Below are 11,820 nucleotides of genomic sequence, written 5' to 3'. Positions count from 1 at the left end.
AAAAGCTGAATGGTAAAGACACTGGTGTGGGCTATACGACATTATTCCAATTCTAGCTTCAATTTTTGCTATTTTTCTCTTATTCTTTACCATTTGCAAGCCATATGATTCAGGCCTAAGTATCTACAACTCACATGCTGTCCTAAGGATAATAATTGATGGTGCCTTCTGTAGTGCCTAACAGGATCAAGGAGATAAAACACTTAACTATTAGCACCCAAGAATTCAGTGATGTAATCTTACCATCAATGTTGTTATATTGCACAGAAGAAAGCTGTGATCTACATCCTTTCAGCAACATCTCAAAGAGCCATATAAATAGTTACTATCAGAGTTAATACTGGAGCTGGGGAAATCAAAACAGAGGACACCTTAGTCATTGTGAACAGAATAAATGACAGACACAACTTAAGTAGGGAAATCTTTATTTCAACTTAGAGTTTCTGAGGCTCTCAGTCCATGATATATCTCAGACTATGGCAGTTGAAGTGTGTTTTAGATGCTGTTCACATGATGAAAAACCATTAAACAATGGGACCAGAAACAGGGGCAGGATACCCTCCAAACATCCACCATAGTGATGGGCATGGTGACCAGGCAGGTTCTGCCTTGTAAACAATGCACAGCTTTTAAAATAGTGAGATAAGCTGGACCCTAAGGATTCAAAGCATGAATCTGTGAAGGATAGTTTAGGTTCAAACTGTATCAGAAGATCTGGGAACTGCAGGAACCAAATGTCTCCTAGATCTTGTGAAGTAGGAACAAAACTACAGCAGGTGAATGGTAGCACTCAGAGGGTTCTCCTCTTCTCAAAACGGCGAAATGGAGGGAGGTCTTGCATAAGGGGGTACTGAGAGGAGAGAAGGGGCTGATAATGGGTTGTCAAGAGAATAAATAAATAAATTTTAAAAAAAGAAATTAAGGAAGGAGCGAGGGAGGCAGAGAGAGAGGGAGAGGGAGAGAGAGAGAGAGAGAGAGAGAGAGAGAGAGAGAGAGAGAGAGGGAGGGAGGGAGAGAGAGAGAGAGAGAATTGAACATAAATTTATTTCACAATCCAATTACTTCATTTTGGGATATTGACTTGGGGGACTCCATGTTATCACAGACACACTTTCACATGAATGTGTATTGTGGCAGTACCAGCTAATTTATGGAATAAACCTAAGAGTACAACAACCAAGGAAATACACAAGGAGAATATTCTTTGTGTGTTTGCATGTGAAAGTTTTCCAATCATGTAACTGGAGATGATCATATTAAGCATATTGAGTCAGTTTCAAATTAACAGATTTCAGACATTTTCTGTCATTTGTGGCTCCTAGGTTTTATATATACACATAAAATTAAGTATGTATATATAACATGAAAATAGAAAAGAAATTGTCTACAGGAACAAAGGAGACTGATAGGAAGGGACAGGCAAGAACAGTGAAGATAATGGTTATGGGTGATATGCCCAACATACAGCATATACTCGAAAGACTTGTATTTTGTTTTTGTTTTTTAAATAAATCCACACCATTAAATTATAAAAGAAAAATCAAAACTGTACTGCCCCAAGGGCATTGTACACGTGGCTGCTGTGTTATATGTTCATCAGTAGGTGGCACAGAGTAGAAAGGCTAAGTCTAGGCCCAGTGTCCTTACCTGTGAACATCTGAGTGATTAGTAGTCTAACATTCCCTTAAAAGAGCAAGACAAAGATGACTGCCACTCAGTGCCAGGGGGCCCATACAGGAAGCTAGCCTGAGAAGACCAGGCCACCCCTGCATGGGAGGAGGGGCAACAGGTTATCCAGAGCTATAATACATGAGTGACACATATGTTTTTTTCAATTTCTAAATGAGCATTAAGACTGTGTTTTATTGTATTCTAAGCTTTTTGTTGGTTTAGTTGGGTTTTATGATTTGTTTGTTTGCTTGCTTATAGAGACAATGTCTCTCTATGTCACCCTTGCTGTCCTGGAACCCTGTTTATAGACCCGGCTGGCCTCTGCCACTAGAGTACAGGATTAAATGTATACACTACAAGGCAGGCTACAGAATGGGAAAAGATTCTTACCAACTACACATCCTAGAGAGAGCTAATATCTAAAATATGTAAAGAACTCAAAAAAAATGGAGATTAAAAAAAAAAACCCAAATAAGCCGGGCGTGGTGGCGCTCGCCTTTAATTCCAGCACTCGGGAGGCAGAGGCAGGTGGATTTCTGAGTTCAAGGCCAGCCTGGTCTAAAAGTGAGTGCCAGGACAGCCAGGGCTATACAGAGAAACCCTGTCTTGAACCCCCCCCAAAAACCCAAATAACCCAAGATTTTAGAAATGGATACATGTCTAAACAGAGATTTCTCAAAAAACAAAAACAAACAAACAAAAATAAAACAACTCAAGTGGTTGAGGAACACTTAAAGAAATTTACAACACATTATTAGTCAGTGGAGAAATACAAGTCAAAATTACTTTAAGATTTCATCTTAGACCAGTCAGAATGGCCAAGATCAAAACAAACAAACAAACAAACAAACAAAAAACAATTGACAGCCCCTGCTGGCGTGGATGCAGAGAAGGGAAACACTCATCCACTGCTGGTGGGGTGCAAACTTGTATAGCTGCTATCACATCAGAGTGTCAATGCATCAGAAAGATGGGAAATGATCTACTTTAAGACCCAACTACACCACTCTTGGACATATACTGAAAAGGTGCTTCATCCTACCAAAGAGATACATGATCATTGCTGCTGTATTCATAAGAGACAGAAATTGGAAACAACCTAGATGCCAATGGATAGATCGATGGATAAAGAAAATGCAGTACATTTAAACAATAGAATATTACTCAGCCATTTAAAAATAATGAAATCACGAAATTTGCAGGTAAATGGAAGGAACTGGAAAAAAGAAAAAAGAAATTATCCAGAATGAGGTAATCATATGGCTACATATAGACCTATATGGTATGTACTCACTTTTATGTGGGTGTTAGTTGTTAAGTCATCAATAAGCAAGCTACAATCCACAGAGTTTAGGTAAAAATTAAAGTACTGGGTGGGGAGTAAGGGAGTTGTAATAATAGCTATAGATGGACAAAGTGGGGGATCAGGATGGGAGGATCAAACAAGGAGAGATAGGGAACTTGGGAATGGATAGCTAAAACTAAGGGGCATTTCTCAAAATCCCTTCCCTCATGGCTCAGGAAACCCTGCAGAAGAGGACATGGAAAATGTCTAAGAGTCAAAGGAGATGGAAGAAACCAAGGGATCGAGGCCTTCTGGATACAACAGGTCTAGCATACAAATGAACACACAGAGACTGGCAGTATACACGAGGTCTTGGGCAGGTCTGCTCAAAGAAGTGAGCAGGTGACCCTATCCCTACGCCAAAAGTTATTTCCAATCAATAGCTACTTTCAGATGAAAAATTTGTTGCCCCCCCTCCCACACACACACACACACACACACACACACACACAAGGGAGTCTCCTTGGGGAAACAAAATACTCTTAAAGGTAAGTCCCATGCCCAGCAGAAGACAACCAACAGGACATAGAGTCAATGGTATCTTTGGAAATATCATAAATTGGAAGGCTTCTAAATACTCAGCGTACTTCTGTGGGAGAGGAAACCTAACATAAAGGCTCCAGAAATTATTTGTGTGGTGACAGCCTGTTCCTGTTTTACAGATGGTGTCTTTTTACTGTGTCCCTCTATAGTAAGAGAAGGTGAGCTATTGGGCATCTTCTATATGGGTTCTAATACCATGTACAAGGATTCCCTCTACTGTGACTTACTTGCCTGCCTGAAGGCTCCACTTCCTGACATGCATGGACTTGTGGGTAATTGTGATGTTTGAGTTTGGGGGAAGAGAAGTAAAAAGATATTCTGACTGTAGCAAAGAATATCTTCAAGTAGGAGGTTGAGAAGATACTAGAATCTAAGTGCTGGCTTAAGGAGACAAAAATAAATGTGTGATTATTAGTCATAATTCTTCTAGTAAGAAAACAGGAAAGATGACAAAAATGTGTTTGATAGTGAGGTGGGCAAGCAAAGGAGATAGTTTCCTATCCTAAGGCCCCCATTTCGTTTGTGGTTATACACTTGGCAGCCTAGTTCCTTCAACCTTATACTCTATGCATACACACTCCTCTCTAAACAATGCAACTCGAAACCTCAGAGTCCCTCAACACCCTCCCACACACATACCTGCACTGGACTAGACTTTCCTACTTTGGAACAAGAATACAAGTTTCCCTTTTCTATAATGATCAAACCTAGGTAGAATCTATGCAAGTGTATCCCCAACAAATGGGGGAATAAAAGATATCCCATCCAGCCTGAGTTCGTTTCAGGTGCATACACAGCATGGCAAAGCAGTGTCCTCTAGTAACCTAAGGAAGACCCTCTATATGTCACCTATGCCTATGTATGATTTCATGTGCATGTGATTAAAAACAAACACATTATGGGAAAAGCCATGTGCAATAAAAAACTAAATATATAACTTGATTTATCAATCAAGATAGGAAAAAACTGTACCCCTGAGTAACCAGGTCCCCCTTTTGGATGACCTCATAAAAGAAACGTAAAACTAATCAGGAACTTTGAGAATCTTCACTTGCGTGGCGTGACATCAGTCTTGACAGTGTGTCTCTCTTCAATCTACATGAGGCTTTATTTTCAAATCTGTGTTTGAATTCAAATCTGTTTGAATTCTTTACATAAGAAGCCAAGAACTTGATAACACCTGGCTCAGACCCTGCCTACCAGTCACAATAACCTTGACCTTTCTCCTCCTTACCCAATAATAAAGCAGTAGTGTTAAGTCTATAACAATTGAGAATTACCAAACTCCCATGAAATTTGAAAACAAAAATGTGGAGCTTATTCATCTAAAGAAGTTTCCACATATTTCACCCCTTGATTCACTGAGGTACTTCATAGTTTGGAGCCTTTATTACTGAGCAACTTTTCATGACTACTCTCAGGTAGACCAAATATTAGTTAGGACTATGTTCAAGTTCTTCTATGGAGTTTATTAATCACCATAATAAATAGATAGTTCTCAAAAAAAATCTTGGTAAATCCTACTCTGAAATTTATTATACCAAATACCTTACTTCCAAGAACTTAAATTGTTTCATTTACCAACTAAAACAGGTGTGATTTCTCTTCAACCATCATTAATGGCTGTTAATTAATTTCAGGTAATGTTATTAATAGCACTTAAGATTTGATAGACACAGAGTAATCTCCCATGCTTTACAGTATAAGCAAATTTAGGTGTAACTTTGGATGTTTAAAACAAGTAAATTATGAGGAGAGGTCTTCCATTATAGACAACATGAAATCTGTATGGGGATTAAAAGCTAACTAGTCTAGTTAAGAATAGAGTTGCTGGAGCAGTGGTGGACTGTCCTGCACATGTCAGGCTCCTCTTAACAGGCAGATGCTGCTGCCGAACCCTAGAGCATTATACTTGCCTTATTTATTCACAGCAACACAGAATTCTATTTTTGGTCCCATTCAAAACAAGCACAGAAATTCAGCAAGACGTGAGCAATCACAAGTGCTTCCCGTTGTCCACTCGAAAGTTGAGTTCATGATGAAAGCAGCAAGGTCAAGTTCCACAGCAAGTAGGAAGCTAATGACTCCAGAAATATCTAGCACAGCTTCAAGTACAACAGGCCTTGGAAATCTGAAACCTCCTCATTTAGGTTTTTGGTTTCTGAAGACCTACTGAGGGCATCTTGATCTCAGAATCACTGGATTCTCAACTCGTGAGTGAGATTCCATTAGCAACACTTACCACTGATCATAGCACATGTTCACCCATTGATCACATTAATAAGGCAAACACTACTAGCTGGAGAGATGGAACAGAGATGAAGAGCATTGGCTGTTTTTGCTGCAGATTTGACTCCCAGCACCCACATGGTGGCTCACAACCATCTGTAACTGTAGTTCTAGGGGATCCACCACTCTCTTCTGGCCTGCACAGGCACTGCATGAATGTGGTACACAGGCTACCAAAACCCCATACATATACAATAATAAACTAAAAATTTAAATATAAAGCCAAATATTAACCTATTAAATAATAAAACAGTCCAATTACATCAGAAAGATTGTTTGGAAATACCAGAGACCATTGTTGAAGATAGTAACCTCTGTTAGTTTCTACTTAGATGTACCTCCCTGGTACTCCTGCCCATCCCTCAGCTGGGTTGCTGGCTCACCTCTCATCCAACTCCAGGGGCTGACCATGGTGGAGGGAGGAGAAATCCATTTATAGAGACTGTTGGGAGGTAATAGCACTCCAATCTTTCATGTGGGGCGACCATTAACCAATACTAATTCACTTAGGCTCAACCTCCTTCCCTTTAGGTGCAACACTCTCTGTAATATGATTCATACTCCAGAGTCCACTGTGGAATTATACTCAGGCCAAATTCCTCCCAACATAAAATTATATCTAGGTCATTGTGCTGTCCTTTCCTGTTCCCTCTCATTTCTTACAGGTTATTTCTGAAAGCACGCCCTTAGAAAAGCAAAACTTCCTTTCTAAGGAGGTTTACTAAGAAACTATCTTGGACACCTGAAAAAGTCATTGAAAACAATAAAAATTGTCAAAAAAGATATTATATGACACTGGTCAGCATATAAAAATGGAGATAATGGGAGGGTGGGGGCAGAAATAGGTTCACACTTGTGATTGGTTGAGAAGGAAATCCAAGAAATTCAATAGAGAAAGAATGATCTTTTTAAAAAATGCTAGAGAAAGTACCCAAGGAGCTAAAGGGATCTGCAACCCTATACGTGGAACAACATTATGAACTAACCAGTACTCCGGAGCTCTTGACTCTAGCTGCGTATGTATCAAAAGATGGCCTAGTCAGCCATCACTGGAAAGAGAGGCCCATTGGACTTGCAAACTTTATATGTCCCAGTACAGGGGAACGCCAGGGCCAAAAAGTGGGAGTGGGTGTGTAGGGGAGTCAGGGGGAGGGTATGGGGGACTTTTGGGATAGCATTGGAAATGTAAATGAGGAAATACCTAATAAAAAAATATTTAAAAAATGCGCTGTAACAGCTATAAACCATTCAAATGACATGGACCCTTCACCCTTATCTCAGATCATACCTGAAAACAAACTTAACTGTAAAAGGAATACTTAGGCTAAATATGGGAGTGCTATTTCAAAAAATCAAAATTAGTGAATCTTTGATGAGAAAAGAAGACATAATAATAACAAAGGCAGACTCCTGGCAGTGTTGGACAGGGTGGCAGGCATGTACTCTCCCTCTCCTGTCTTTCCATAAATTAGATTTTCAACAAAGATGTGATCAGAATGAGCAGTCTTCCCAATAGCTTACAGTTGCAAATTTGAGCATCAATTTTTTTGAAAACTGAATTATGTAAACAATACAGATATTAGTAAGCATCACACCTATAAGTGTGATGCTTGACACGTGTCCATTGTGCAAGGCTCAAATCAATTAGACATATCTACCTCTCTAGACATTGGACTATTTTGCTTTATTTTGAATTTCATTAATTTTACTACAACCTTTTAGTGTCAGAAAATAAAATCAATAACAGCTCAGTGAACCAATATAGTACCAAGCATGGTTTGTTATACAGCATTTTGATTATTTTTTATATCTAATTAGTCAAGTTTATCTCTTGCTTTTCCTTCTAATCAATGTAACAGAAAATGCATTCGTCAGTTCCAACTCTCTGCCCTGAAAGCTTATGCAGAAAGTCTCTTTACAGTGTTGTACTTCATCAGAACTAAACTTTCACAATTTCGTCTTGCCTGGGCCCCATGCCAAATCAAGTGAATTGCAATCTCCCAGGGCTGGGGCCATGGCACAGAAGACCTGAGTTTGGTTTCCACAAAGAAACTCAAAACCATCTGTAACTTTCACATGGACCCAACGCCCTCTTCCGCCCTCTGTGGCACTGCATACATATGGTGCACATGTACATACGTGCAGACAAACACTCATCTACACAAACTGAAGGCAAATATGTTTTTAGTCTGATACTCTTTGGGAAAGCCCCACTGGTCCTGCAGCAGACTGGTAGGTCTCCTTTTCTTTTCGTTGTTCTGTTTTTGTTTAGGTATTTGTTGAAATTTCCATTTGTGAAGTTTCATGTCCATGAAACCTTTTCTGGGGGCGGGGGGAGGCGTGGGCAGGGAGGAAAAGAAGACAAGCAAATTTATTGGCCCAGATTCTTCAGTGAATGGTTACACAATCTACAGCTTCTATTCACCCTTTCATGTTCTATGCCTGCATGCTCCAGATGACTTATCACAAGCCAAGCACAATTGGAAGACAAACAGCAGTCATGTGTCCCGGCCATCCTTTTCATCTTTCCTTATTTCACAGAAAACAACGGAGGTCCCCCGTGAACTCAGTAAGTAGAAGGTCTCAGAAAGCAACTGGAAAAACCACAGGCTTACAGTGCAGATGGTCTTCAACCAATGGAGATGGAAAAATGCCAATTTTCCTAAGTAGGTTCCCCGGGCGGTTAGCCTTCCAAAAGTTCAGTGTTTGGGCTCTTATTTCCACATAGAGTTGAGGTAACTTAAAGGGATGAACCCACGTTTTAGCATCCCCTTCCTTTCTCCTCTCCAAGTACACGGGGGTGAGGGTTGCTAGACAGCTATTTCGCCTGCCTGTGTGAGCACAAACAGCTGGGAATACTGGGGAGCGGTTGGGGGGAAGGCGGGATGATAGCTGTTTAGCTTGCCTGCTACAGTACTTACATTACACATGCATGTGGATGCCTAATAAGCCGTGCAGTGAAATTAGCCTGATTCTGCTCAGCTTCCTTGTTCCATCAGCCTTTGGGGAGACAACGATAATTAGCTGAAATATCTGGAGAGTAACACTTAATCATAGAAAACCAATGCAAAAATATATATATATATATATATATCAAAAACAAATTATCTTTGCCTAAGGTAAATTTCTGTCTGGCAAAAACAAAAACCAAAACAAAACAAAAAAGAAAAAAACAAAATGAAATGATTGCCGAGTTCTTCAAGCTTTGTACACAAAAATGCTAAGTTTTCCCTCCTTCTTAACATAATCACGCTGGACAGACATTTGACTCAAAAGCTCAGATGGGTCAAGTCTCACTCTGACCTTAGCAAATAATTAATGTGAAAGTGTCATAGAAACTGTCATAGTTTATTTAACTTGTTAACATAAAATATAATTAAATGCACAGCGCTGACCTACAACTGCTGAATCCTCTCAGGTTTACATAAGTACGCTTCTCGTGTAAAGACAGGCAGCATTTTTGATGCGCTGACCTCCATAATATTCAACAGAGTAATTAGAAAGCAAAAAAAAAAAAAAAAAAAGGAGCCCCCTTTTTTTTTTTTTTTTTTTTTTTTTTTTCCTAAAAAGAAAACGAAGCCACTTTTGGCTGTTTGAGTTCAAATCAACCACCTTTCTGAAAATTCAGAGTCTGATCAAATAAGAATAAAGTTAGCAGGCGTGGGTGGTTAGATAATCAGAATTGCAGAGTAGTTACAAGCTGTGCTCTTCCCATCCCAGACAGCCCTTCAAGGCTTGTGAATGATTAACATGTCAATTAATGGAAATTTTTTCAAACAAAACTTAAGACTCCAGGCAGGAAACTTTTTTCTGTACACTTCGACATTGTAGCACAAGCCCAAAGAATATAGCTGCAACCACTTTGCAGTTGCTTCTGCTCATTTCCATGCTGTCAGTTTTTGGCAGCTGTGCAGGGGCTGGGTTGGGAATCCAGCCCTGTGAAGGCCTGAGGCCTGCGGGCTGCTGCTGCTAGCTGCAGAGACAAATTTAGGGGGCTGCATCACAGCGTCCTAGAACAAGCCTGGGTGGCTTGAACTATTCCCACCCCCTTTCACTTTTGGAAAGAATCTAAGCAGGATTAATGGCTTCTTAAGACCAAGGGCTATCTATGTAAAATGGTTAGATTGGCTCTATCCCTCATTGCCTTTGTATGTGACCTCTAATAAAATTGTCTTCTGCAAAGGCTGACCCACAGAAGAGAAACACCATCACCAAGGTGGAAGAGCCTGTGTAGGAGGAGTGCTAAGCAGAAGGGGAGAAAACGAGAAGATTACAGGGAGCCACCTGCCTTCTGCAGAACCCTCAACTGCATCCACAGAGAACATCATTTCAGAGGTACCATCAGCTCTGACTTCTTGTGAGCCAAGATCAGCATTGCTTCCCCTTATGTAGCTAGTTTAAAGTAGCCCCTGGTAATGTTCTTGGATGCCTATTCTCTATATGTTTGACTTTGTACATCATCGTGACATTGAGATACAAAATAGGCTGCCTTACCTAAGGGCTGGCTTTAAAGGATCAGATCTGAAGCTCCCACTACTGTGATGTGCAGGTTAAAAGTATACATATACATTTGCCTGTTCAGAGATTGCTATCCAGTGTTGTATTTAGAATTTAAAGTATTGATTCTATGAACAGGAAATGTCTTGACCTAGACTTGATAAATGTTAGCCAGAGCAGAGCTAAAATCTGAAGCCTAAAACAGCCAACTGAGTTCTTTAAAATCTGGATAATCTCTGGCATGGAGTAGCTGTCCCAAAAATATGTTTATTAAGTATGCTTAGGTATAGATATGAGTGGAAGAGAGCAAGCTGAAGAGAGCAATCACCTGTCACCGTTTCTAGCTGTCTCTGGTTTCACCTATATGTCGAGTGTTCTCCAGATTTTCTTTCCTGTCTCTTCCAGCTTCATGACAGGTCTAAGTCTGCCTCCCTCTGAGGCCTGAGTTTCCTCCCTGGATTTTTTTTCTTTCCCATACATCTACAACCTATATGCTTCCACAAGATCTGTGGATCCATTCATGATGCTACCCCAGTTCACCCGCATGATGTCTCTCAGGAAGACTGAAAACCTGGTAACCCTCTGATTTAAATGTTTCAAAGACAACCCAAAATAAAGGTGGCCAAATCTTAAGTCACAGTCTCCCTCGTTGTCAATTTTATTCCTAACAATTATGTGGCTTTTGAATTACCCCATTCTAAACTATGTAGTTTGTATCTGAGATGTAATTTAAAATCTGAACACTTAAAAAAATAATAAGATTTGTGTTTGAAACCTATAGTCTATGCAGTTGTTATGGCTAGTTTAAAACTGCCATAGGGTGTCTATTTTCTGTGGTATGGCCTCAGTTTAGAGACTCTATGGTGCATGAATATGGGAATCTGTATCCATTCAAAGACTCAGAGATGGATCAGGTGTGACCAGACAATTGAAAACAACTCATGTTTCCCAACTTGTAACCCCATAGCAACATCTTCACCTTCATTGAGCTATTGTGTTTTAAATGGCAGACAGTAAGGGATCCAAGCAATACTACACATTTCTGGCCCTCCTTCCAACTTTCATCCACACGAATCTATTGTGTTGTATTTAATGTTCATGAGGTGAAGAAGGAGATAGTAGATCCTGAATGTGGATACTTTCAATGCAGTGTCCTTTGCATCAAAGAAACATGATTAAAAATGATTTTAAAATGTGAGGTAACCCAATCACAAAAGAACACACATGATATGTATGCACTGAAAAGTGGATATTAACCCAGAAACTTAGAATACCCAAGATACAAGTTGCAAAACATGTGAAACTCAAGAAGAAGGAAGACCCAAGTGTGGATACTTCACTCCTTCTTAGAATGGGGAACAAAATACCCATGGAAGGAGTTACAGAGACAAAATTCGGAGCTGAGATGGAAGAAAGAACCATCCAGAGTCTGCCTCACCTGGGGATCCAGCCCATATACAACCACCAAACCCAGA

The 11,820-nt window shown here is 40.0% G+C and overlaps 1 long non-coding RNA gene and 1 other non-coding gene across 2 annotated transcripts; both read left to right on the top strand.

The window, feature by feature from the left end:
• The first annotated feature begins 1,550 nt into the window (after positions 1-1,550).
• On the top strand, positions 1,551-1,681 carry Gm25727. The gene has a single exon (XR_003954805.1). It is a non-coding gene; the product is annotated as a small nucleolar RNA SNORA17 (small nucleolar RNA).
• Positions 1,682-8,255: 6,574 nt separating this feature from the next.
• Positions 8,256-10,962, top strand: Gm32177. Its single transcript, XR_375684.2, has 3 exons — positions 8,256-8,417; positions 10,032-10,183; positions 10,751-10,962. It is a non-coding gene; the product is annotated as a predicted gene, 32177 (long non-coding RNA).
• Positions 10,963-11,820: the final 858 nt, after the last annotated feature.

This window comes from Mus musculus, chromosome 3 (genome assembly GCF_000001635.26).
Source record: "Mus musculus strain C57BL/6J chromosome 3, GRCm38.p6 C57BL/6J".
Taxonomy (NCBI): Eukaryota; Metazoa; Chordata; class Mammalia; order Rodentia; family Muridae; genus Mus; species Mus musculus.
This window is presented reverse-complemented; position numbering and strand designations above follow the sequence as displayed.